The sequence below is a fragment of the Parus major genome, chromosome 10, assembly GCF_001522545.3.
Source record: "Parus major isolate Abel chromosome 10, Parus_major1.1, whole genome shotgun sequence".
NCBI lineage: Eukaryota > Metazoa > Chordata > Aves > Passeriformes > Paridae > Parus > Parus major.
The window spans coordinates 6,379,578-6,402,831 of NC_031779.1; the positions used below are offsets into that span (position 1 = coordinate 6,379,578).

General features: G+C 38.4%; 1 protein-coding gene across 1 annotated transcript in view; it reads right to left on the reverse strand.

The window, feature by feature from the left end:
• LIPC (lipase C, hepatic type) overlaps positions 1-18,965 on the reverse strand; it is a 70,967-nt gene extending 52,002 nt beyond the window's left edge. The window contains exon 1 of the mRNA XM_015638618.2: positions 18,862-18,965. The gene's annotated coding sequence lies outside the window, so the exon portion shown is untranslated. The remainder of the gene's footprint in view (positions 1-18,861) is intronic.
• Positions 18,966-23,254: the final 4,289 nt, after the last annotated feature.

Below are 23,254 nucleotides of genomic sequence, written 5' to 3' on the forward strand. Positions count from 1 at the left end.
TGCCAAGAGATGGGAAAAGGAAAGAATTAGCAATGCTTTGCAAGAAATTCTTTGCCCATTAATCATTAACTTTGATTTCTTCTGTCCCTTGCTCCGGTTTTTCCTTTTATGGAAGGGAAATTAGAATTTGCCTGTTTCCAGCCTCTTCATTTTAATTTTATGCCACTTGTGGCAGAAATAATTTGGAGCTGGATCCTCTTGTTCAACACTGCTCAGCTCTCAATACAGACTTGAGGGCATTTAATTCTCTAAAATACTGCTGAAGGCCAGGGTAACCAGCTTGAATTCAGCTGGTCAACAGCTCAGTTTGAACACATTGCAAAATAAGGGCAAGAGCTGAAGGTTAATCTAAATATTTCATTAACATGGACAAATCCCAGCAAGGCAATCATCAAAATTTTATATATTAAACACTTCTCTTGTTTCAGTGGTTAAACCAGTATCAGATTTTGGATAATCACAAAGTCTTTCCTTTCAAATTAAATGAACAATTTTTAACACATAAGACATTTATGAGTACAGCACAATTAACCAACATCTTTCTCCACTTCCAATAAAAGCATCATAAGAAACTGTAGGTATTAAATGTAGGGGTCATTTCAGAGGAAACGTTTCTACTAAGATAGTATGGTTTATACTGGAAATCAGAGCAGAATTTTAATTACAGCACCATGTGTACGTATGCAACAAGGAATAGGTACATATTGCAAAGTGTGAGAGGACAAAAATTCCAGTTGGATGGGCACCAGGCATCACACCCAGCTGCATCTCCCACACGAGCAGAACACCATGCTGGCCTCTACCACGGTAGCATCAGTCTGTAGCATCACAGTTTTGCCACACCATGAGAATGTTCTGGCTCATTTTGAAGGAGCAAAGTTCCAGCTAGGATGCAGCCACAGCAGCACAGGCCTCAGCACAGGCTGCAAATCCACTTGCATTTCCACGAGTCACTGGATTGCAGTTTATGTGGGTTAGTACTGCAAACCTCCATGGCTAAGGTATAATTAGCCAGGTAGGTGTGTCACACCCCACTTACATGCTTTGGACCACTGTCAAATTTTCCTAAGAAATATGCACAGGAAACTTTCAATCATTAAGAAGCCCTAATGCACAAGAATGGCTGATAGCGTAAATTCTTTGCTAAACTTAGTTTATTATGGATTTGCTGTTAGTAATAGCAATTGCTATTATATTAATTGCAATAATAATTTTATTATTATTATTATTATTATTATCATTATTATTATTAATAGCTATTATAGAAATTGCTGTTAGTAATGGAGACCATTTTTTAGGAACTCTAGTTCTGTGTCAAATTAAATGACTGAAACAGAGCTTATAAACTTAAAAAAGTATATTTTGAGTATTCAGTGAACCCCAGATTCTTTACAAAGCTTTTTATGTTAATTACTAAATTTTAAATACATGAAATGATAGTCATACCATCCCAGCCTGAGGAATTCTTCATTTTTTCTGTTGTTTTTATAATCAAGGAATATTTTAAACTGTCCCAGATAGAAGTTTTCTCTTTTTAACGACTAAGTCTCATATGACCAATATGCTATATCAGAACTGACATGTTAGACAAAAAAAAAAAGTATTCTCAGCAGAGAAATTCTGCTGGCTTGCTTGATGTATTGTTCAGGCATATAAGAGCATGCTTTGTGGAGAGGAGTCCATACTGCTGGATGCTGCATGAAGGCAGGAGAAAAGTGCAGATCACTTTCTTTTCTTGCTCATTCCAAGCAGCTGTGAGTCCAGAATACAGCAGACAGCTGGAAAACCTTCAAGCAATCTCTAAGGTCACACCAGTCACCATAGCTGGCAGTGATCTTGGCACATCTGAACCACTGTCAAGACTGATTGATTTGTGTGTGTGTGTGAGAGAGAGAGAGAAAGTATATACTGAAAAAGAAGATATCTAGAATAGGAGGTGACTTTGATAAATAAAAAATTCTGATCACAGCAGTATTTTTAGTGAGTAAGAAAAGGAGACAAAAGATAGAATTTGGACAAGAATTTAGGCTTTGATGCTGGACAGGAAATACTGGTTTTTAGTAAAGTTAAGACTGGTGGAAATTACTGGTGTGATTTAGCAGAGCCTTGCAGTGAACTTAGAATAACGTTGGCTGAAGGTTATGTGAAGATGCCAGATCTGACTGACAGGTTGAATGGTGACACTAGGCATAGTAATCAAGAAAGCAGAGAGCATTTAGGGGAGAAGGATTTCAAGCTTCACTTTCTGCAGACAGGAGTTGTTCTGGAACAAGGTGGTAGATCTGTCAGGGACAGAACTGTCTCTTGGATCTTTGTGAAGAGATTGCCTGAAAATAAAGTCTAAAGGGATCAATGTTTGGATTTACTTCTCACTGTGAAACCCAGGTTGACAGGATGACATTTATAAGCGTTTCATGAAGGATTGCTTGAAGTGGTAGAAGGAAAACTGGGGGAAAAAAGCAGAGGAACCTGCCTTCCTTTGGCAGGTTTTACTTCATTTGGCAATTGTGTGTCAGCTATTGCTGATATTTATTTGTCTTTCCAGTGTTCACAGAATGTCAGCAATAATGGTGAGAACACTAAGCAGTGTTGTGGGAATAATTGTACAGCATTTGAATGAGAGCTTTCACAGTGCATGTTGAGGATGAGTTTATGTAGCACTGAATTGCCTGCTATGGCACATTACTCTGCAGAGAGCAGATGTGATTGTGTTCCAGAGGAAGGAGCTGCTCCCGATGGCCTCTACAGCATTGTCACACAATGTGTTTTCAAAGCGTGGGTTTGGGTTTTCTTTTCTTCTCCATTTGATTTACATGAGTAATTCCAATTACCTTTATTATCTGCTCATAAAGAAAAGAATGGGTTCTTCTGCAAATTTAATGATCGTTAGAGGTGGGAAACACCTGGTAAATAATTTTCCTGTGAATCCAAATATTAAAATTATAACCTTTGCCATTTTCAATATGTTTATCTGGTCACTTGATAACTACTTTGCTTGATATGCTCTTAGATGGGTTAATTGCTGTTTGTATTGTTATTGCATACATAACATTCTATGGGTATATAACCTGAATTATTTTAGGAATTGGTTACCCTAATGCAAAAAGCATAGCAAGAAATTGTCTTTGGAACATTATGAGAATAGAAAAAGTGGTGTCAGGTATTTACCAGAAGCAACTGTGCAATAGCTGCTCAGAGTTACTGGCAGCACGTTGCATCACGTACTAAAATGGCTTTTTTTCAGCCACATTTGAATCTGCATGAGGTGTAGTGAGTGGGAGCTGCAATATTCCGGGTGAAAATCACTGCAGAAAAAAGAGAATCCTCTGGGAAAATAAGGATGCTCTGGGTATTCGTATTATTCCACTGTTTGATTGTAAGAATGGTGCCTGAGTGAAACTCGATACCTCTGAGACACTCCCAGTGTTCTGCCAGAGCCTTGAGAACTGCAAGGCTGCTCTGCTGCAGTCCTGCACCACTGGCAGTGACAAAATGTACAACACAGGTACCAGAAAATCAGGGACCAGATCTCAGGGACTGTAAAAATGGCTGAGACGCTGATGTAGGAAAATGACGCCTGGAATATGCAAGCTACACTGTATCCTGATGTTACTTTCAAGAGTGAGTGGAAAGTTTATTCTTTAGAATTGGATATGTTTGTTACTCATGATCTGGATAAGGAAAGTGAATAATTTGGTATTTGCAAAAATCTTGATTCTTAAAAAATGTCTGAAATTAAATTGTTTAAATATGGTAATGGTTAAATATGTTAATCTTAAAATTTAAAGGATCTTTTAAAAAAAAATAAATTCGTAGATATGATCTTTCTTTTCGATAACACCCAGCATTTGCAATTACATCATTTTCTGCACTGAAATCACTCATACCTACTGTAGTGATTTGGATTCCAAATTTAGAAATAGATATTCCAAACTGCTCTCTGTGAAACAGACAGAACACATATTTTGTATTGCATGGAGGCTACTGTTTTGCCAGCTTTACATGAAATAGAATCTTTTCTTAAACACACAATGGCCAACCCTAAATCTGTAGCTTATGTCAATGTGTTTATATCTAGTTTGCATATACTGTAAGGGAGCTTGATAACCTTCTCTCTTCTGCTGAGCTGCTTCTTGTACAACATATACCCAGGAGGTAGACTCTCAATCACAGTCCCCATCTGCTTCCTGGCTAATGTTCCAGTTACAGTTAGACCTCTTGCACATATTCACATCTAAAATAAAATTGATGGTTTCACTATTGGGAAGCAGAGTGTGACTAATGATGCATTGTACCAGGCAAGTTTTTGCTTGAATATATCTTTCTAATCAAGTTAAATAGAGGAACACAGAGCAGAATTTTGTCAGGCATACAGTCCTGCTTTTTTTCCTGAAACCACAGTGTTCATCAAGATGCTTTTCAATCACCTGAAGACCAGTTATATTGTAGTACAAGATGTTCTTTCAGGTTTAGAAGAGATTTTACGAGCCAGAACTTCAGCTAGCATAAATTGGCTTCTGTGCAGCTCTAATGATTTTCACCAGCTGAGGATCCGCCCTGTGTTCCTATAATAACCCTAGCATCTGAAAAAAGATTCATGTGATGGTTATGCTAATACATCTGAGGTTATAGAGCAAGAAAATTTTTATGTGGTTGAATTTTCAATGCACTTTTTAAATCCAAAATTTATTCTACCTGTTTTATCTTTTCTAGGATTTTTAAATATCAAATAACTCTGAAGAGACATTTTTAGATGGACTTTTGTGTGTAAATTCATGGTCTATGTCAAACATACAGTAGCTGCACAGGAGTCTGAAACTTCCTTTACAGCATTAGCTATTGAGCCATCAGACTTCTCAGTATCAAATTCAAAACTAAATAATTGATCAGCAAACTTTGCTTTCTGATATGAAAGAAATCCACTAATTTGCATGAACATAGTGTTGTGAAATATGAATTTCTCCTGCAAGATGCATTTCATACTTTGTATCTCCTGATAAGATAGTCTTCTTCCATGACTCATCACCCAGAATATTATTTGACTTTCCTTGGGAGCATATTTGGGACTAGGAATGGCTTTCTTGCAATTTCAAGTTTTTCCACAACTTTAGCAGATTTTGTATATTTGTGCCTTTCAATAATTTTTGAAATGTGCTGCACTGAGTAATTCTTATTATAAACAGCTGTAAACAAAGAAGAGAACATAAATACAATTACCAAACATAAAAATAGTTGTATAATGAGTGGGTCATCTGCTTCTACTTCAAACTTTAATAGAAGGCATTTTTTTGTTTACTTTGATCTTCATGGAGAGCTTTCATAACAATTCATTACTTGCTTAATTGCCTTAGAAGAATGCTGTTTCTTCTGCATCTGTCTGTCTTTTTCATGTGTACACTGTGTTCATGTGGGGTATGTCTGAAAGCTTGACAAATCAGAAAAACACAGAATTGATGAACCAAATAAAAGGGGGGAACAAATCCCAATACATCTGGACTGCCCATGCTCTTCCATCATGTGTAGAATATTGGGTGTTTGCATATTACCCCTGCCTTAAAACGGGTTAGGAGCTGGCCTACTCCCTGCCTCCCATTACAATAAGTTCTGCTCTTCAGCAGACAGGACTAAATTTCTGCACGATTATGCATTGCTGGAAGGGGTAGTGCAGCTGCAGACCTTTTATCCACCTGCATTCTGTCTTATTTTGGACATTCACTGTTTTCAGTGTCCTATTCCAGGGATGCCCTGTAAAAGTTTGCATTGAATTTTCTGTTGTAAAAGCAGGTTTTACACAGAGCTGTAACACATAGGAAACCTTCCCCAAATCAGCACTGGGGTATCAATAGATGTAACTGTGAAGAGCAGATGTGCTTTTGGAAACCTCAGTGTGCCTGCTGAGGGCATTTCCCTTCACTGGTCTGTGTAAGAGACAGCCAAACACGTGCAACAACGCTCATTGGAAAACAGATCCAGCCCAGCCTCCTTCCCCCCTGAGGACTGAGCTTTATGGTTTTAAGCAAAACCAACACAAGAGCATTGCCTTTTGAAGCTGCCTTTGCTTGTTCACCTCTCTCACATCAAACAGAAGCATATCTGAAACAGATGAATATAGAGGAAAACCAAAAGTGCTCTCTCCCCTTGCTTTTGAGCTACTGTATTTAGGAGGGAGAATTTGTAACAACAAATAGAAAGCAGACTTGTTTCAGATACTGATTGATGGCTCTTACGGATAAAGAAGGCAGCAAGAACAAGACAACCAGAGCTACTTGTAGGTAACATATTTGAAGAGGATACATATGAAGGCACTTATACAAAAGACAAAGAACCATGCCAAAGTAAAGAAACTTGAAAGACACTAAACATTCAAAGGCTGATTGATGATGTCTCTTAGAACTTAACATGCTCACAGGAGCAAAACCTGGATCTCTGTGGAGCTGCTGTCATTAAAATTGAGTCTTCATGAAAAGAGAAGAACAAACAGACAAGAAAGCCAAAGGAGAAGAATAGGATTAATATATACAAAGTGGATGAGGGGGCAGCAGACTGTTTGAGGTGGTTAATTATCAATCCTAAATGTTTTGTTTGTTCCAGGACCTGACACAGCTCTTTCAAGTCCTAGCAGAGCTTAGATATTGAGTAGACCCTTGCATCTGATGTACTGTGGTAGTTCCTACATTACTAAAAGGTTAGAGGAGATTATTAGAGAGAAAATTAGCTTAGTTGAGGGATGAAGAAGCCTTAAATACTTAAAGCATCAGTTAGGATAAACATGCATTTAAAAGCTCCAAACTTTCTGAAAATCTGGTCTGAAAAACTGCCTGAAAATGTTACAGATTGGTAAAAGAATTGTTGACTTGCTCACAAAAATAGAAATGAATGTAGCCTACTAGAAAGAATTGAAATGGTTGTTTCTCTGTTAGTTCTGGAACAGAAAATATTTGATGTTTGGATAAAGCATAGGATAATTGATTAAATACATTTGTATTTAAATACATTAAATGCAAAATCCATAGTCATTTAAATGATTCAGAGCAAAAAAAAAATCACTCAGTATTAGGTTTAAAGTGACTGTGACTGTGAGTTCAAACAATTTCTTGGTAGTGTCCTGTAAATGCTGATGTTCCACAACTGAAATGGGAAGAGCTAATAAACACTGTATTTAGCACAGATGTTTCCTGTTATAACAAATTAGTAAAATTTCAGTGTTCAGTGGGCCTTTAACACCCACCCTCCATCTGTGGTATTCATTTTTAGCATTGTGGAATAGGCCAAAAAAGCAGGCATATAATTAAAAAGAAACCCCATCAGGGTGTTTTCTCTATCTCCACTTTTTTTTTCTTTTCCTAGCTGGTTCCTTCATTTGTGTGTGGAAACATTTCATGGGTGGCAACATGGAGAAGACAAAGCTAGTTCTCCATCTGGAGTCACACCTATTGCAGCCAAGTGCACTGCAAACAAGCCCTTGAGCAAATGCTGCATCCATAAGTGCTAATTGAGAAAGGCTGATTACGTCAGTTGGGTAAGAGTAATATTCTTTGCCAAATGACCGGTTTGTGCTTGTGGCTTTTAAGTAGCTGTGGTTCACCAAAGTGCTTGAGAAGAGCCTTTACTTTGAAGAGGAAGCTGAGTGAAGGGCTGGAGGCAAGCAGTGCTGAGGGACCGGATGAGCACCGTGCAAGTAACAAACTCAATAACCCAGAGAGTTGCCACAGATCCACTCAAATAAAATGTTGGTAAAGCTTGTCTTTGAGTAATTTGCTTGGGAGACAAAATAGGAGAAGGAAGTAAACATTAAAGTTATTCTGACCATAATATGCATTGCAAAAACATTCAAAATTTATGGTGTATATCAACTTCTCAAGTTTCTTTCATATAAGTTTATTCCATGTTGAATATTCCAAAACCTTAACATGTGGAGTGTTATTTGTTGAATAACCTGTGGGACACAACACAGGTGTCAGTAATATGAATGTTCAAGTCAAGTCCTAGGTTTGTGGTGATTGGGGAATGGGTAAGGAGTCTAAAATGTATTTACTATGGATAAGAGCAGTGCCATTGCCTCATCCATGGGGTGCAAACCTTGCTAAGTCCACACACTTTGTGGCACATGGACCTGTACCTCCTTGTCTGTGTGTGTTCCCTCACTCTACACTGGGGCATGAAATCCAGGGCAGCCACCACTGCCCTCACACCACCCTTAGGAAGAGCACAAAGGCAGGCAGATGATCTTTCCATGGAGATTTAATAGCTACATGTCCTACTCTGTATTCCTTGCTTTTCTGTGTTCTAATTATAGCTTCAAAATTATTACTAATTTTGTTTTAATTTCCCAACTCCATTTGGCATTTTACACTGAAATTTCCACTGACATCTTACACTGCAAAGAAAGAATTCAAACGATTGGATAGAAATCTTTCTTGTCTTATTCCCCCACAGATGGTCCAATCTTCTCTGCAGTTCATGCCTGACAGCTAGTTAATCTGGCAGTGCAGGAACACACATTTAAAAAGGCAGGTTCTGGCATCAGCCTCAGGCAAGCACCTCAACTGTACCCTGAAATTGAGGAATTTGGTCTCTGTTCTCCTTAAAGGTGTTAAGAACGTGTTTTCCAGATATGAGATATACTGTAGAAGATAACTCTGAAATTGGGATGTAACTAGGAATGTTTGTGTTGTTGCAATACCCTAACAATGTTTTCATATTTACACCACTGGCTTAGGGCAATTTCCTAAAGGTGACTGAGAAAAGCAAACCCATTCATGGTAGGTCTGAATTTGTTACTCATGGACTTTCACCTCCTCTAGAAAACAAAAGAAGGAAGTAAAAAGGTAGAAAAATGTTACACTAAACAAGATGTATTTGAAACTTTGGTAAGGCATTGGATAAATACTTTATGCTATATATTTGTTAGGTCAAATTTTGCTCTCTATCTGGTTAAACCATCTTTGTACAAAATTTATAAAATATTACTGAACTGCATGTATATATTTCTTATCATGGATTCTGGGAAGTCTTATAAAAATGGAACAAGAAAGCAGAATATATTGTGGAGGGTTTTGTGTTAGTGGCACATTATAGAAATACACTGTTTATTATAAATACAGTAATTTCCCTTTGATACAGAAAATGCAACAAATATGTACCTTTGCTCAGGACCATGAATCTTAGGTGAGAAACCTATTTAGAAAGCAATTTATGACTAAAAATCTAGGATTTTTTTCTTTATTCACTACAGGACCTGTTTAATCCTCCTAATTTTTTTAGATAAAGTTATTATGTTTCTGGTGACCACATGTTGTACTGAAAAAAATGTGTCTTCTCATCTGTTTGTTCCAGATTAGTGAAATTACCATGTGAGATTATACAGAAGTTGTTGCACTTTAAATACATCAGTTTTTATTAATGCAAAATAGGAAAAACTAATTTTTCCATTTGCTCTGAAATGACAGTCTGCAAATGGCAGCAAATAAATTTTGCAAAATGCTATTTCTGTTTTTGTTTGTCCACTCTGCATGGTATTTGTCAAGAGATAATGCAAACACTCATATAAGTTATTTACTCAACCTTTAAGTCTGAGTAGTACAATTAATATCACATTTTCCATTTCTTTTTGATGCAGAAATAAGAAATCAGGAAATGAAGATGAGATTATATTTTTATAGGTCATATGTAATGTAAATTCTGAACTGGGTGCAGAATTTTTCCATAATTCTTTTTAGCAAAAGAATGTCTGCTTAAAAGCTTTTACAACTGTCATTAGGGATCCCAGTGAGGTGATGATAGTTTTTGTTATGAATTAATCTTTGAAAATTTCACAGTAGCAAAAATTGTGAACATTTAAAGAAATAATGCAACTTTAAGAACAATTCTGAAATATTTCAACTAACATAACCTAAGGGCTGGCTTTCAAAGAAGCTGTAAATTCCTGATTTTAATTGTCTTCTAATTCATCTCCTCTGAAAAGAATCAATTTCAAATGAAGGAGAGGTTTCCCAGGTAGTTTTTACAAGAATCACTCATTAAGAGGAGCTTTCAGGTCATGCACAAGCATGTATCATAGAATCATAACACAGTCTGGGTTGGCAGGGCCCTTAAAGACCATCTCGTTCTACCCCCTGCCATGGGCATGGACCTTCCACCAGACCAGGTTGCTCAGAGCCCCATCCAACCTGGCCTTGAGCACTTCCAGGGATGGTGCAGCCACAGCTTCTCTTGGCAGCCTGTCCCAGTGCCTCTCCACCCTCATGTCAAAGAATTTCTCTCTAATGTCTAATTAAATCCTCCCTCTTTCAGTTTGAAGCCATTCCCCCATGTCCTACCACTCCAGGCCCTTGTCCCTGCAAAGTCCCTCTCCAGCTCTTTAGGAGCCCCTTTAGGCACTGGAAGGTGCTGTAAGGTCCCTCTAAAGCCTTTTCTTCTCCAGGCTAAGCAACCCCAGCTCTCCCAGCCTGTCCTCACGGCAGAGGTGCTCCAGCCCTCTGATCATACCTTGGGACCATCCTCTGGACTTGCTCCAGCAGGTCCACGTCCTTGTTATGCTGGGAGCCCCAGAGCTGGATGGAGCATTCCAGGTCTCTCACAAGAGTAGAGAAGAGAGGAAGAACCTCCTCCCTTGAGTTGCTGGTCCCACTTCTTTAGGTGGAGCCTAGGATATGATTGTCTTACTGAGCTGCAAACACATGCTGCCAGCTCATGTGCAGCCTCTCATCCACCAACACCCACAAGTCCTTCTCCCCAGAGCTGCCCTCACTCCTCTCTCCACCCAGCCTGTATTTGTGCTTGGGATTGCCCCAGTCCAGGTGCAGGACTTGGCCTTATGGAACTTTGTGAGGTTTATGCAGGCCAACCTCTCAGGCCTGTCAGGGTGCCTCTGGATGTCAATCCTTCCCTCCATTTTTTCTGTTTAGAAGGTTGATTCTATTTAGGCAGGTTGGTCCAAGTCAAAGAACTGGTGTATTTTCCAGATTATTTTTGCTTTAGCTGTAAATATCTTGTTATTCTTTTTCCCTTTTTCAAGGCTTTGTTTTATGCATTGTAATACCTTTTCCCTTTGAGAAGAACAAAATCCATAATGAAATTAAGAGTTTACTTGGAACTACAAGGAAAGTGTATAATTTTTCAGATTTCATAGCAAGGGGTATCTGGGCTGTACCACTGGCAAATCACTTCAGCTGTAGTCCTTAGAGAGCCATTAGTACTGCTATGGAGCATATCACATGTAGCCAGTCTTCATTAGGAATTATGACAGCCCAAGGAAGGCAGGTTTTGACATACCATATTTTGCTTGTATTATATTTTGAGCCATGTATCCCTGCATTTTGCTGACAGATTGTCAGGGAAGTGATTAGTCTGGATTACATGGTGATGATTCCATTTTATAAAACAAAACAAAAAAAAGCAAGCAAAAAGGAATTGCTTTTGGCAGAAGATGATCCCATTACTTAGAATAAAAAAATTACTTGATGTTAAATTAAATGCTTATCAAAATGAGTACAACAGAATATGAAAATAAATAATAGAGAATTAGTTAATAACTCTGAAATAAGGATTTACACAATATTTTCTCTTCATTCAGTTCTAAATCAAAGCCATGTAGACAATGCAACATTGAAGACTTCATAGAAATGGCTACTGGTGTTGTAGGCATTACATAGGGCCCAGCTACTACAGATGTGACAATAGCTGGCATCGTATAATGTTGGCATTGTCCTAATGTGTAAAATATCCATGTACACCATAATTTCTGGAAGGAAGTGCTTCCCTGCAAGGCTGCTTATTTTCACTGAGGCTTTTGAATAGTAGTGGTGCTGTTCTGTTCAGGAAGCTGGTTTGGGATTGTGTCCAGGGAAAATGGATGCATTGAGACTAGTGGGTTCAGAGAAGGAAACCTTCCAAAAACCTGACTTTTAAAGAGTTTGCCCTGAGTCCCAAGGACTGAAACCAATATGCAGCCAGAGAATTGTGCTGGAATGCCAGAGCTGCAGCACTGCTCCCATGCTCGTTCCTCCTGGGAAGGCAGCTCACAGCACAGCTGGTCCCTGACTGCACCTCAGGACTGCAGAGTTCTGGTCACCTTTTTTCCAAGCAGCAACAAAACGCCATTATGATTGTCTTCTGCAATGGGCTGATTTATGAGGAGAAAAACATTCAGTCCCAGAAGAAAGTAAATGAAATTTTTTTAAAATGTGGGCTGCCAAAAGAGAAACTACTATAATACATATAAGCCATAAATCTGTTAGAAGTGCATGCACTGCAGTAGTTAGTATGCTGCCTTCTGGGAAATAGGTTTCATTTTTCCATTTCTTTCAAGACTTGTGCTGTTTTGACTGACAGAAGCTCAGATCTATGGGAAATGCAACATTTCAGAAATGAGTATGTTCTTTTCCCTGGGTAGGCACTCTTGGTCACTTGAAGGAACACTGATCCTCCTCCTTTGGTGATGACAAATCAGATGGCCTTTAAAAGTATTCCCAATTAATATTTTTATTGCAGACCTACTAGGACTTGTTATGTTGTGCTTTCTAGATTACGGTGGTATAACATTCTTAAGGCAACATAAACATCACATCTTCTAACTTCAGCTGCGATCTTGAAACCAAATAGCATCCTTTGAGTACAGTTCTTTGTTCAGTCAACCTTTGAAGAAAGAGTATGTGCCTTTTGTATAAATCAGGACCAATAATACATGGGGCAATTTGCTTACTGCATTTGAGGTTAAAATTTGACATAACAAAGGACATTACAAGAAACTGTGGTGAAGTTTAAAAAGATCAGTACTGAGCTAAAGTTTACTGCCAGTACTGTTCTCACAGATCAAGGCTATGCTAATGTGGTCTAGCATTACTTTACTATTTTGCAGCCTCTCATTCCCTTGGCGCATGTTTTAAGTATGCGTATCACTCACTTTTATAATAAAATAACTTGATAAAACCTTCTGCTTTGTGCTAGTCTCCTGAGGTAAAAAGTCACAGATCTGTTAAGTCTCACATTGTTTGTTCCAGCTTCATTGTTTGATGAAAAACATATATATATATATATATCTATATATATATATCTTGGTAATATACCATACTTCCTCAGTAGCTGGATTGCTGTAAGGACAGACATTTTTCACCTGAATAATGGAATTTTATCCTAGTTATTTCTCTGCTCTTCTTTGTAATACACATACAGGAGATTAGCAACATTAACTACTACTGTACAGCATGTTGGAAAACTTTGAAAAATACTTTTGTCTTTAGGGATAGATGAGTGGAATCTTTAAAATGTTCCTGAAAGATGTACTGTGCAGCTTTTTATTCTCTGTGCAGGAAGAGGTGTGTGTATGTTCTAAATAATATTATGGGTCAGAGTGTAAATGTTAGTTTGTGTGAAGTCCATGACCGAAAGCAGACTATCAGTTATCAGTGGGAGTTTACTGCCAAGATCAAAAGTAGATTTTATGCCTGGCTAAGGCTGCACTCACACAGCTTTGCTGGTCCATCAATGCTGATGTGCTACCCTAGCAAAGAGCATGGCACTCCTGTGGATGCAGCACATTCTGATTTACTGGGAGTGAAAGATGCTCCCTGGAAAAGAAATGCTGTCCATATAACTTCCTCTCTGCACTCAGCTTTTCCTGATGCAACTAACCATGTGTCAGTTTTGTCCATGCTCATGTCCAGAGCACTCTCACAGCTCTGATTCGTTATCAGAGAAGCCTGGCCTTCAGTAGATGAACCAAGAGGGATGAGCCAAGTCCTTGCCCTGTGCCATGGTGAAGGGGTTGAATAATCATAAGATTCTCTGTTGTAACATGGGACAAGGATAGAAACAATTATTCACCTGGGACAACCACTTGCAATTCTAGGGCATTCAAATTCCCAGTGAGTCATCAAGTTAAAATTAAAAAAGACACTTTTCTTACCAATCTTTGTTTTGGTAAGGAAGCAGAAGAAGCAGAAAAAACAATTCCTAGAAGAAACTTAAATTGGTCTAAAACTATTAGATGGAAAGTTCTTGATTTTCCTTATAGATATAAAAAAAATTATTAGTTTTAAAAATCAAGGCTTCTTAATGTACAAACTATACTAAAATTACTCCAGTTTCTTCACTTTGTCCTTACTAAATCATGGGGTTTATAACTAAGGGATTGCAAAGCATTCAATGTAAAAATACTGGGACATGATAATTGCAGAATCTTTGTTACATAAAGAAGTAGAAAGTATTGATCAAAAAAATGCTCTGAGGCAAACCAATTAGAGACCCATTGACAGCAAAATGACCTCCTCATCCATCTTTCAAATGAAATTTTAAACCATGGTCCACAGTCTTTGTGGACATTTTAAACCCTTGAGCATTTTTACTGAAGTCTGAATGCTGCTAATTTTGGTCTCTTGGCCAAACTCCAAACTGAATAATTATTCTGCTTCTTTCCTAAATTACAGCAGCAGCTTCATTAGGAACAAATGCATTCATAGTTTGCTGACCTAAACTGCTCTTATATTGCTATGCACTATTAACTGTTGCTTCATTTCCAGGCTGGCTGCATTTCCATGATTAAAAGACCTCTGGACAAAGCATGTATATCTTTAGCTTGTTAAAAAGGCTGTGGAGCAAAGGATGCTGTATATATAAATGCTATCAAAGAAATAATTTTAGGCCCAGAACATGCAGGTGCTGAAGTGTGTTCACTGAACAGGGGGATCTACTGACATTCAGTGGTGTAGCTGGATGAAAGACAGAGACTATTTGAGGACAGAGTGTGTTTGCTTATGGGTTGGAAAGCTTTTGGCCAGTGATTGTCATGAAAAAGGCAGTTTCATTGAGAAGCACTGCAAAATTACAAAACAAAATGGGAAGCAAAGGGATAGTGGAGATTTACTAAAAAGAGAGGCTCAGTGCTTTCTGGATATGTGTTTCTGGATAATGAGGTCAGCTAGCAAGATGCTTGTTGGTTTTTTTCCAGAAGTAAAAGCAATTAAATTGTTGAGAAGTACGATAAAATATTCCAGACATTCTATGCATGGTTTCATAAGACTCTTTTTTTTGTTCTAATTATGTTATAGCTTCTTTAAAAAAGGTCCACACTTTCTGAAAGGTGAGGGCAAGGCTGAAAAAGTATAAGATATGAGCAGGAGGTTTTACAGTCTTTATCTTTCTACCGTGCTGTTTAGCTACAGCACCACCCTTGCTTTCCAGTGCTATCATTGTTATACAGTACCTGAATTAGCTGCCTGAAGTGGTTTTAGCTACCAATTTAGTGGGAGATGCTCAACTGCACAGCTGTGCCTAAAAAAACCCAGAAAAGTCTAAACACAAACAGCTAACTGAAATTGTTGTTTATGGGAAACTGTTCCAGTTGTGGGAGAGCCACATGGCAAGAAAGCTCTCTAATCCACAAATGGTTATGGTGGCAGCAAGGAACAGATTTGAACCCCAAGGTCTTGGCTTTCACCAACCTTTGTCTCTATGCTGTGAAGCAGAACCACTGTCTGATCCTTTCTTACAGCCTGGAATCAGAATATACTGTAGGGCTGGGTAATTTTCTTTCTGTAGGTGAGTTCAACAAGTACAAAGCAGAGCTGTGCTCCCATTCTCCTAAGTGTAAGTGGGTTCTTTCACTAGGTAGCAGATTCAAAGTCAGGAAAAATCACAAATTTATGTCCAGCATGAAAGCTATTACTAAAAGACATTTTTATTGTCTTAGAAGTCAGAGCCATGGAATAAAGGTGCTGTATTTGGTGTGCTCTATGCAGTGTGCAATATTCAGGTGTTCATGGTAAATTTGAGTATGAGTATTCAGTATCACTTAGTTATTGTGTGACTGGTACCAGAACTCTAAATCCCTACACTTATTCTTTCCTAACAGCGAAACATTTATACCAGAAGTGTTTAGTTAACTGAAATTATTGTGGTCATGCTTCAATACTTTACCAGGATTTATTTTTATAGCTGTTAGGATGTATTAGTGCTCTTTCTTTTTTATTTTCTCTTTTATTGTACTGAAAGTACAGTGTTCTTTACAAATAGGAAAGTATCTATTCCCTCCAAAATGTCAACGTTTGTCATCAAGGAAAAGAACAAAAACCAGTTACTGTCATGCACATCACCAATCAAGCTACTGCTGACCATTGTGAATAGTCTCTTAATCACTCTCAAATGAAGAAAAAGTGCACTTAGAAAAATGGAAGCATCTTTGAACAGTCTGCTATGAGTCAAATGGGTTTGTTTTGCAACAGATTTTGTTTGCTGTGAATAATTTGATGAGCTTTATTTAATTGCCAAAAACAACAATAACCACTCATATCACAGTTCCCATAGGCTCCAAATCATGTTTGAGCCCTTTTGCACAGTTAAATGGTTACTAGTTTTCTTCTTTCAACATCTGTTTTAGTCAACCTTGCCAAGTATCTATTCATTGCTGTTATAACAAGATGTTAAATATTTAAAATTACAAAACAGCTTTACAATTGTGCCTGAACATCTTGTAACTGTCTCATTTTGGATTTTGTAACTTTGTATATCTTTTACAGACTTTAGGAGAAAACACAGAAATCTATTAATAAAAGGGAAACACAGCGAGTAGATCATTAACAGTTTCAGCAGAATTACAGATTCTCACTTAGATTTCAGTAGAATATAGACATCTAAAGCACTTAGGAAAATCAGCATTTTTAAAAATCTAAACAGAAACAACCCACAACTTTCTCCTGCCTTGCAATAAAAGTCCAGTGCACTGATGTTAATTATATTGGAAAACCTAGTAGAACCCAAGTAAAATGTACATGTCTGCATGTCATTGTTCTGATGTGGTGGATAATGGAAACCAACACTGCAATAGTTGAGTCACAGGATGAGTCAGTTCTTTTTGACTTGAAGGACTAGCACTGGATATTAAGAATAACAGTAGATTTCTAAACTTCTCATACAAACCAATTAGTCTTTTCACTAATATTCTCTGTCATAAGCAACAAGAGATCCTTATGTTAATTCTAAGCCTTCATTCTAACCCCTCTTTACAAAAGCAGCTTAGTAAAAGATTTCAGTCTGAACAGAATTCAGACCACAATGTACTTCTCATTGTATACAAAAAACATGTGCTTACCCAGCTTGGCCTTACTTGATGATATGTCCCAGTTTGGCATAAACTATTTTATAAAATGAAATTTGAAAATAGATGTTAATGAAGATTCCCTCCTTAGAAACAGTGGATAGCTTATATCACAAGCCAAGAATTCTCAATTTTATACCCTCTTCCTCAGAAGGCACAGCTCTGTCACATATTTGAATGTCTGTTTTTTCAAAATTGGCATGTTCTTCAAAATATTGCTTTAAAAGATCATTGTGTACCACATTCTTGTGCCAAAATATACAAAATGTGCTATATCAGTCTCATATGTAGTCAGGCATCCAGGACAGGACTCAGAATTGGCTTTTTATAACTGTAAATAACAAGCCTCCATTATGACCTAAATGATATTCTCTCTGTGAGACAACCATAACATTTATTTCCCCGAACTCAGTAGAACGGCTTCCCTCAAATTATAGCAAACTGTCAGAGACAGAAGAGAAATACAGAGAAGATTTAGGCCCAGATCATAGGCATTTTTAAATCAAAGGCTGATCTGTCATTTCCTAAGAGAGACCAGTATTTTGCCTGTAATGAGCAGTTACTCTGAAGCTTTGTGGCTGAATGAAAGAATAAGGAATTGTGTATGAAGGAGATCAGATTTCCTGCTGTGAACATACATAAGCTGGTGTGTAAAAAAAAATGTGCAAAACACTCTTCTACATGCTGGATCTTGTACTAGAACACAGGTCCATGTAATTTGATATGAATTTTGAAGGAAATAGGATTCAAAATGAAGCCCTAATATGGGATTTAATTGATCAGATACACGGTAAAATACAAAACCACTGTTCAAGGAAAAGGTTTGTGTGACACCCAGAAGTGGTTACTGGGCATGTTTTCTTACCATTAGTTGTAAACGAGAATATGGTAAGTTTATTTTTCAGGATTTCATGAAGGAATACCCTGAAAAGCAGAATTTTAGAAGGAAATAATCCTGGGTTTCAGACAGAAAGGTTTTGCCTCATTAGTTTTCTTGCTTTCCTCAAGGATACAGTGTCACAGCTGCAGCTGGCATGAGTGATACAGGAGATGTAATGCCCTTCTTGTGGAAATGGAAGATTTTAGTATGCCTTAGTAATACTTGCACAGCAGTAGAAAGAGCATGCAATGGATAAAAATCCATCTTTGGACAGGAGAGTGGGATTGTTTTAAAAATTACATGTTTCCTTAAGGATATGAGAGTGAGCTCTTGTTTATCACTGTATCTAACTACACAGGATTGCAATATCAATTTGAAAGTAATAGCAATATCAGTTTTCAAAGAAACTATTGCTTATGAAACCAAAATTGAAGGTAAAGAAATTCCAGAATAATACAACTATGGCCTAGGAGAGTTATCTATTTAAGATTATAGAGGAGCTAAAGGATCAGTCAAGCACAATGCAGACAAACTTAATCTCAAGTTTACATAAGTACACATTACATGTGTTAAGAACATGTTCACAGTAAAACTGAGTTAGAGGATTTTAAGAATTCTGGCTGCTTTCGTCTTGAAAAAAATCACTTGAGCAGCTGTGAGTTAGAGAACTGAACCCTGTACATGATTTGAGGGGAAAAGAGGCTTAGCTAAGAGTTTCTGAAGAATATATTTCCTAGCCTAGTGAAATAATATAAAAATTATACCTCTTAAAAGTCAAGGGCAGTGGTCCTGTTTGCTTTCCCAGGAGAATTTGCATTTTGGGTTAGATGAGGGAATCCAGGGGTGTTTTACCACAGTTTTAGAGACTGCTCCAGTACAAAATGCTCACCTCACTGAACTGCAGGCCTGACTTTCCACATCTCTTACAATTTCTCTTCTTTTAGGAGCTCAGTCTTTGTATGTTTGCAGGGTAGAGTGTACTGAAGTCTCAACCTCTGAGACACTTCGGAGCCACAGCTCTAGGAAAGAGAATATTCACAGCAGTGGTGAGGGAAATAAAGGCAGGAGAAAATACAGTGATAAGAAGAGGCTGAACAGAAGTGTTAACTTGCCTGTGTGGTTTGTGGGGTAATTGCAGGCCACTCCACTCTGTAGACACAGCTCTACCTCTCCAGATTTCATGAAGAGGCTGGAAAATCAGGGTTAGAGTTTAATTTGCATCCCTGGATTTTACTCCCCCCCTACACTGCCCTCGTGTGGTCTTAGCTCCAGCACAGAAACTGTGCTGTAGGCACAAAAGAATTACACTTCGGGTTTTGGAGAAGTGTGAAGCAGTCACAACATAATTCAGACCTGACTCAGGATTTTTTAACCAGTCCTACTGTTCTGGGCTAAAATTGCACGGTGTAGATATGAATCTGTTATTTCATTAGAACAATAGTTCTTAATCTGATTGTCAGCCCCTGTGCTCTAAGAGCACTATGATCTAAATGACAGTTCCTTATCTTTTTATTCTCTGAGTTTATGTCTCCTGGTTGCTGTTGTGTGCCTTATGTGAAATGAGTGGGTGGTTTCAGACCTGTGCTCAGGAGATAGATGGTTATATAATGAAAATCAGTACCTCCAAGCAAATGGCATAATTACCACTATCACATCTCTGGAACAGAGAGGGGAAGGCTTTGGGGATAGTGGCACTGCACCACTTTCTCTCAGACATGACTCCTGCACTCAAGTCACCAGTTAAGGAAGTTAAAACTCCCCTTAACTATAGAATGTGCTGGATGTGTTTCACTGATCTCTAGAAGTGTTTTGTTTCTAATGCACAAGTCCTTTAAGAGCTCTGAATTGTCTAGAAGCATAAAGGAAATGTGGCAGAAGGCAATATACAGACAAGTTCATGGTGGCAGTGCCATCCCAGGGCAATCCTGTGCTCCCCCTCACCCCAGCAGTGTCTGGGCAAGGTCTGACTGGAGCCTGCTGGAGCCTGGTCCAGCTCTGTGTAGGATTGAAGGCTGCTTCCCTCTCTTAAAAAGACAGGGTTGTCTGGCTCTCACAGTCCCCTCTTCTTTCTGCCTTGTGCTTTTGGCTGGGTTGTACCCAAGTGCTGCTAAAGTATGATCCATGTTCTCCAGGGGCTGAGGGCTCACACTGCCTGCAGTATAGGCAAATGTAACCCTAATAGTCAGCAGCAATGTGCTGTCTCATGCTGAATTGTGGCCTAAATACTTCTACACCAGTGATTTGCTGGACAGTTTTACTTCAGCTGCTGCCTTAACTAACACTAAAATACAGCATGGAGAGGGCACCCAGCCAGAGCTCTGCATTCTCTTCCTGTCTCCCTGTCTCGGCCATTCTCATGCTCCTTCTGATTTGCTCTCTGACACATAGGAATAGGAGTACTGAAATTGCCTTGTAAAGTAAATAACTACAACCACTAGGTAAGAATTAATTATTATTACTGTAGACTTTGGGAGTCAAATTTTGACCTTTCCTTGCATACATATGTCATCAAATTGCCATAAGCCTGTCTGAAGAAATAGTTTAACCATCAGGCTGTAGTAGAGCAAGGGCTGCAAAAAAAATGCTCACATTACATATCCAATTGAAGGCTGTTGTCCTGCTATCAAAACATAGCAGGAGAGATGAAATCTAAACAGCAGCAGGTCTTAGCAACCATTTTCCACAATCCCTTCTAGGAGAGGTGAACTGATGGAAGTTCATTTGTGTGTGATTTGAAGAAGAATCTCAAGAAAAGCAACAGATAAAAGAAACAAGAGTTGTGAAACTGAATATGATGAGGCCTGTGACCGTGGCTGTCTCTCCAAATCCTTTGCTGCTTGTTAGTGACTGCCCATTTCCTTCAGTTCAGGCACTCTTCTGTTTAGGCAAACACAAATAACAGCTATGCACTTTTGTCTAAGAAAGACAGCTAGGAGAACAGAAAGAACAAAAGTAACTTTTTCATGAGAAACCACTTTCTGATCTTGAACAGGCTGTAGGAATTCAGAGAACAATGCAGCTAATGCTTCTGCTGCCAGGCAGAGTTCCTACAGCTTTACAAGAGGGAAAAGGCATAGGGACTTTTTGGCACCCCATCCCCACGCTCTGACTTCCACATTTAAGAAAAGGCAAAGGGTGCTGGTAGAATATATCAGAGCAATAACCTTAGAAATTAGTAACAGAATGTGGAAAAAATCAGTTTTAGTTGTGAGTCATGATTTCTCAACAGTGCATCCATTACACAATAAAATACTACCCAACATATCCCGATGGGCCTAATTAATCACTGAGGAAACATTAGAGCAGTCACAAAAAATAAAGGTGCAATTATTTGAATATGATCTGATAATAACTGGTTTGTGGAAAGAAGGTTGGATATTGACAACTCTTTCCAAAGAGAATTCCAACCAGAAAAAATACGATTTGCAAATAGCCATGATCCGTACATTCCAATTGTACCAGGAAAGAAAGCATCTGAAATCCATGGCTGTGGAAACAGAGATTTTACAGCTCCTCTAATTGTTGTCCCTAATTTTCTGCAAATTACACATCATGACCAGTACTCCCCACTGTTGGCCCCAGGCCCTTTTCCCACTAGCACTCTTAGGTGTTCCTTATTGCTTCCTTCATGCTAAATTATATGCAGGTTGCCACACATTCTTCTACTGTCCTTGATTATCTAGAATCACAGTGATTATCAATAAATAGGAAAGTGGATTAGCAACGGCTAATGATTAACTGAACACAGAAACACAGGAAGAGTGCAGGTGGCAGGATAACTTCCCTGCTTGGCGAATCTGTGTGGAGAGATGCCTGAGATTCTGCAGCTAAACTGTGGTGAGTTGTTGTAGAAGGTACATTTCATTCATTAGCTGTGAAAATAATCTGGTGGTAAAAAGATGAAGAGTCTGCCATGCATTTTGGTGTGGCCTAGAATTTGTAGCTATTTGTGGGTTGGTTTTGTTTTGCATTATAGTTTCTTAGGTGATGTGTGTAAATGTGCATGTACCTTTACTCTCTAGAGATGGACATTTTTTTGTTTCCCTCCTCCTTCCAACTAGCCACTGTCAGTGAAAATTATCAATTCTAATGTAAGAACTCAACTACCATGTATTAATTTTAGATGGCACCCTTGTCCCACATTGTGCTAAAGCCTGTCTTCGTTGTTTCAGGACACTTTTTTTGCCTTAAGACCCCTGACAGAAAAGCTTTTGACTAAATCAACAACAAAGCTCTGTTTAACACTCAGCAATCTGTTCTCCATTTTCCAGTTGGACTATTCCTTTGGGTTGTGCCTGGAAGTTTCATTGCAACTATTTGGACCTAAACTAGACATCAAAGTGGAAAGTAGATTCTGAGAAGGAAGAAGGAGCAAAGACGAAAGATTACTACTTCTATTCATAACAGAGGTGTTTTTGTGTGTGCTCAGAAGGGAAAGGGAGCAATTTTAAGTCCAGCTTTTCAAGCTGAAACTTTTCATGTTCTTTCAAATTTGGATCATATTTCAGTGTATTTCAAAAGCAGCCCACCCCTCACTTTTAACAGAACAGCAAATTACTGCATCACACCCTGACTGAGCAGGTGGGAAGGTTTTCTGATCCTTTGTCCCAGTCCTACAACAAATTAACAAGGCAGGTCACAAGCTCACTTTTAGCTGCAGCCCAGCCGTGGTCCCTTCTCTTATCCCCCAAAGCAGGCCCAGCATGGGCTTGCACTGACCTGTTTTCCACCAGTGAGATTATGAACTTGCAGGAAAGAAAATGTCCCAATGCATTTTACCATTTGGACATGGGTCAAATTTGCCTTGATTTCCCTGGTGTGAGTCAGAAATGGCTCAGTTACATCACTGTAAATTGGCTAAGCCTTACTGGCCTCAGTGGAATGACTGAATTTGGCCCATTGCTTTACTACTGCGCTATTAAAACAGTCAATCTCTTGGCTGGAAGGAATAATATTAAGAAAATAAAGTTTACATATGCTGGGATGTGCCCTGGGATAGCAGTGTAAAAAGACAGAATATTCAGACTTAATCATGTTTTGTGCCACAGTGCTGACAGTATATGTGGTGCAGAAAAAAGCAGCCTCCAAATTATTCTCAGTGTGTTTTGCAGCACACCAAGGCATCTGGGAAAGGAGACTCTCAGACATCTCATGTCAGAGCTGGAAAAAAAATTGCCTGAAATGAGGTTTAAAGATGAATAAAAAATTATTTCCTTGTTTTAGCTTGAAGAAATGTTGTTGGGTTGATTGGTTTTTTTTCAAAAAAGCAGGATGATAATTTG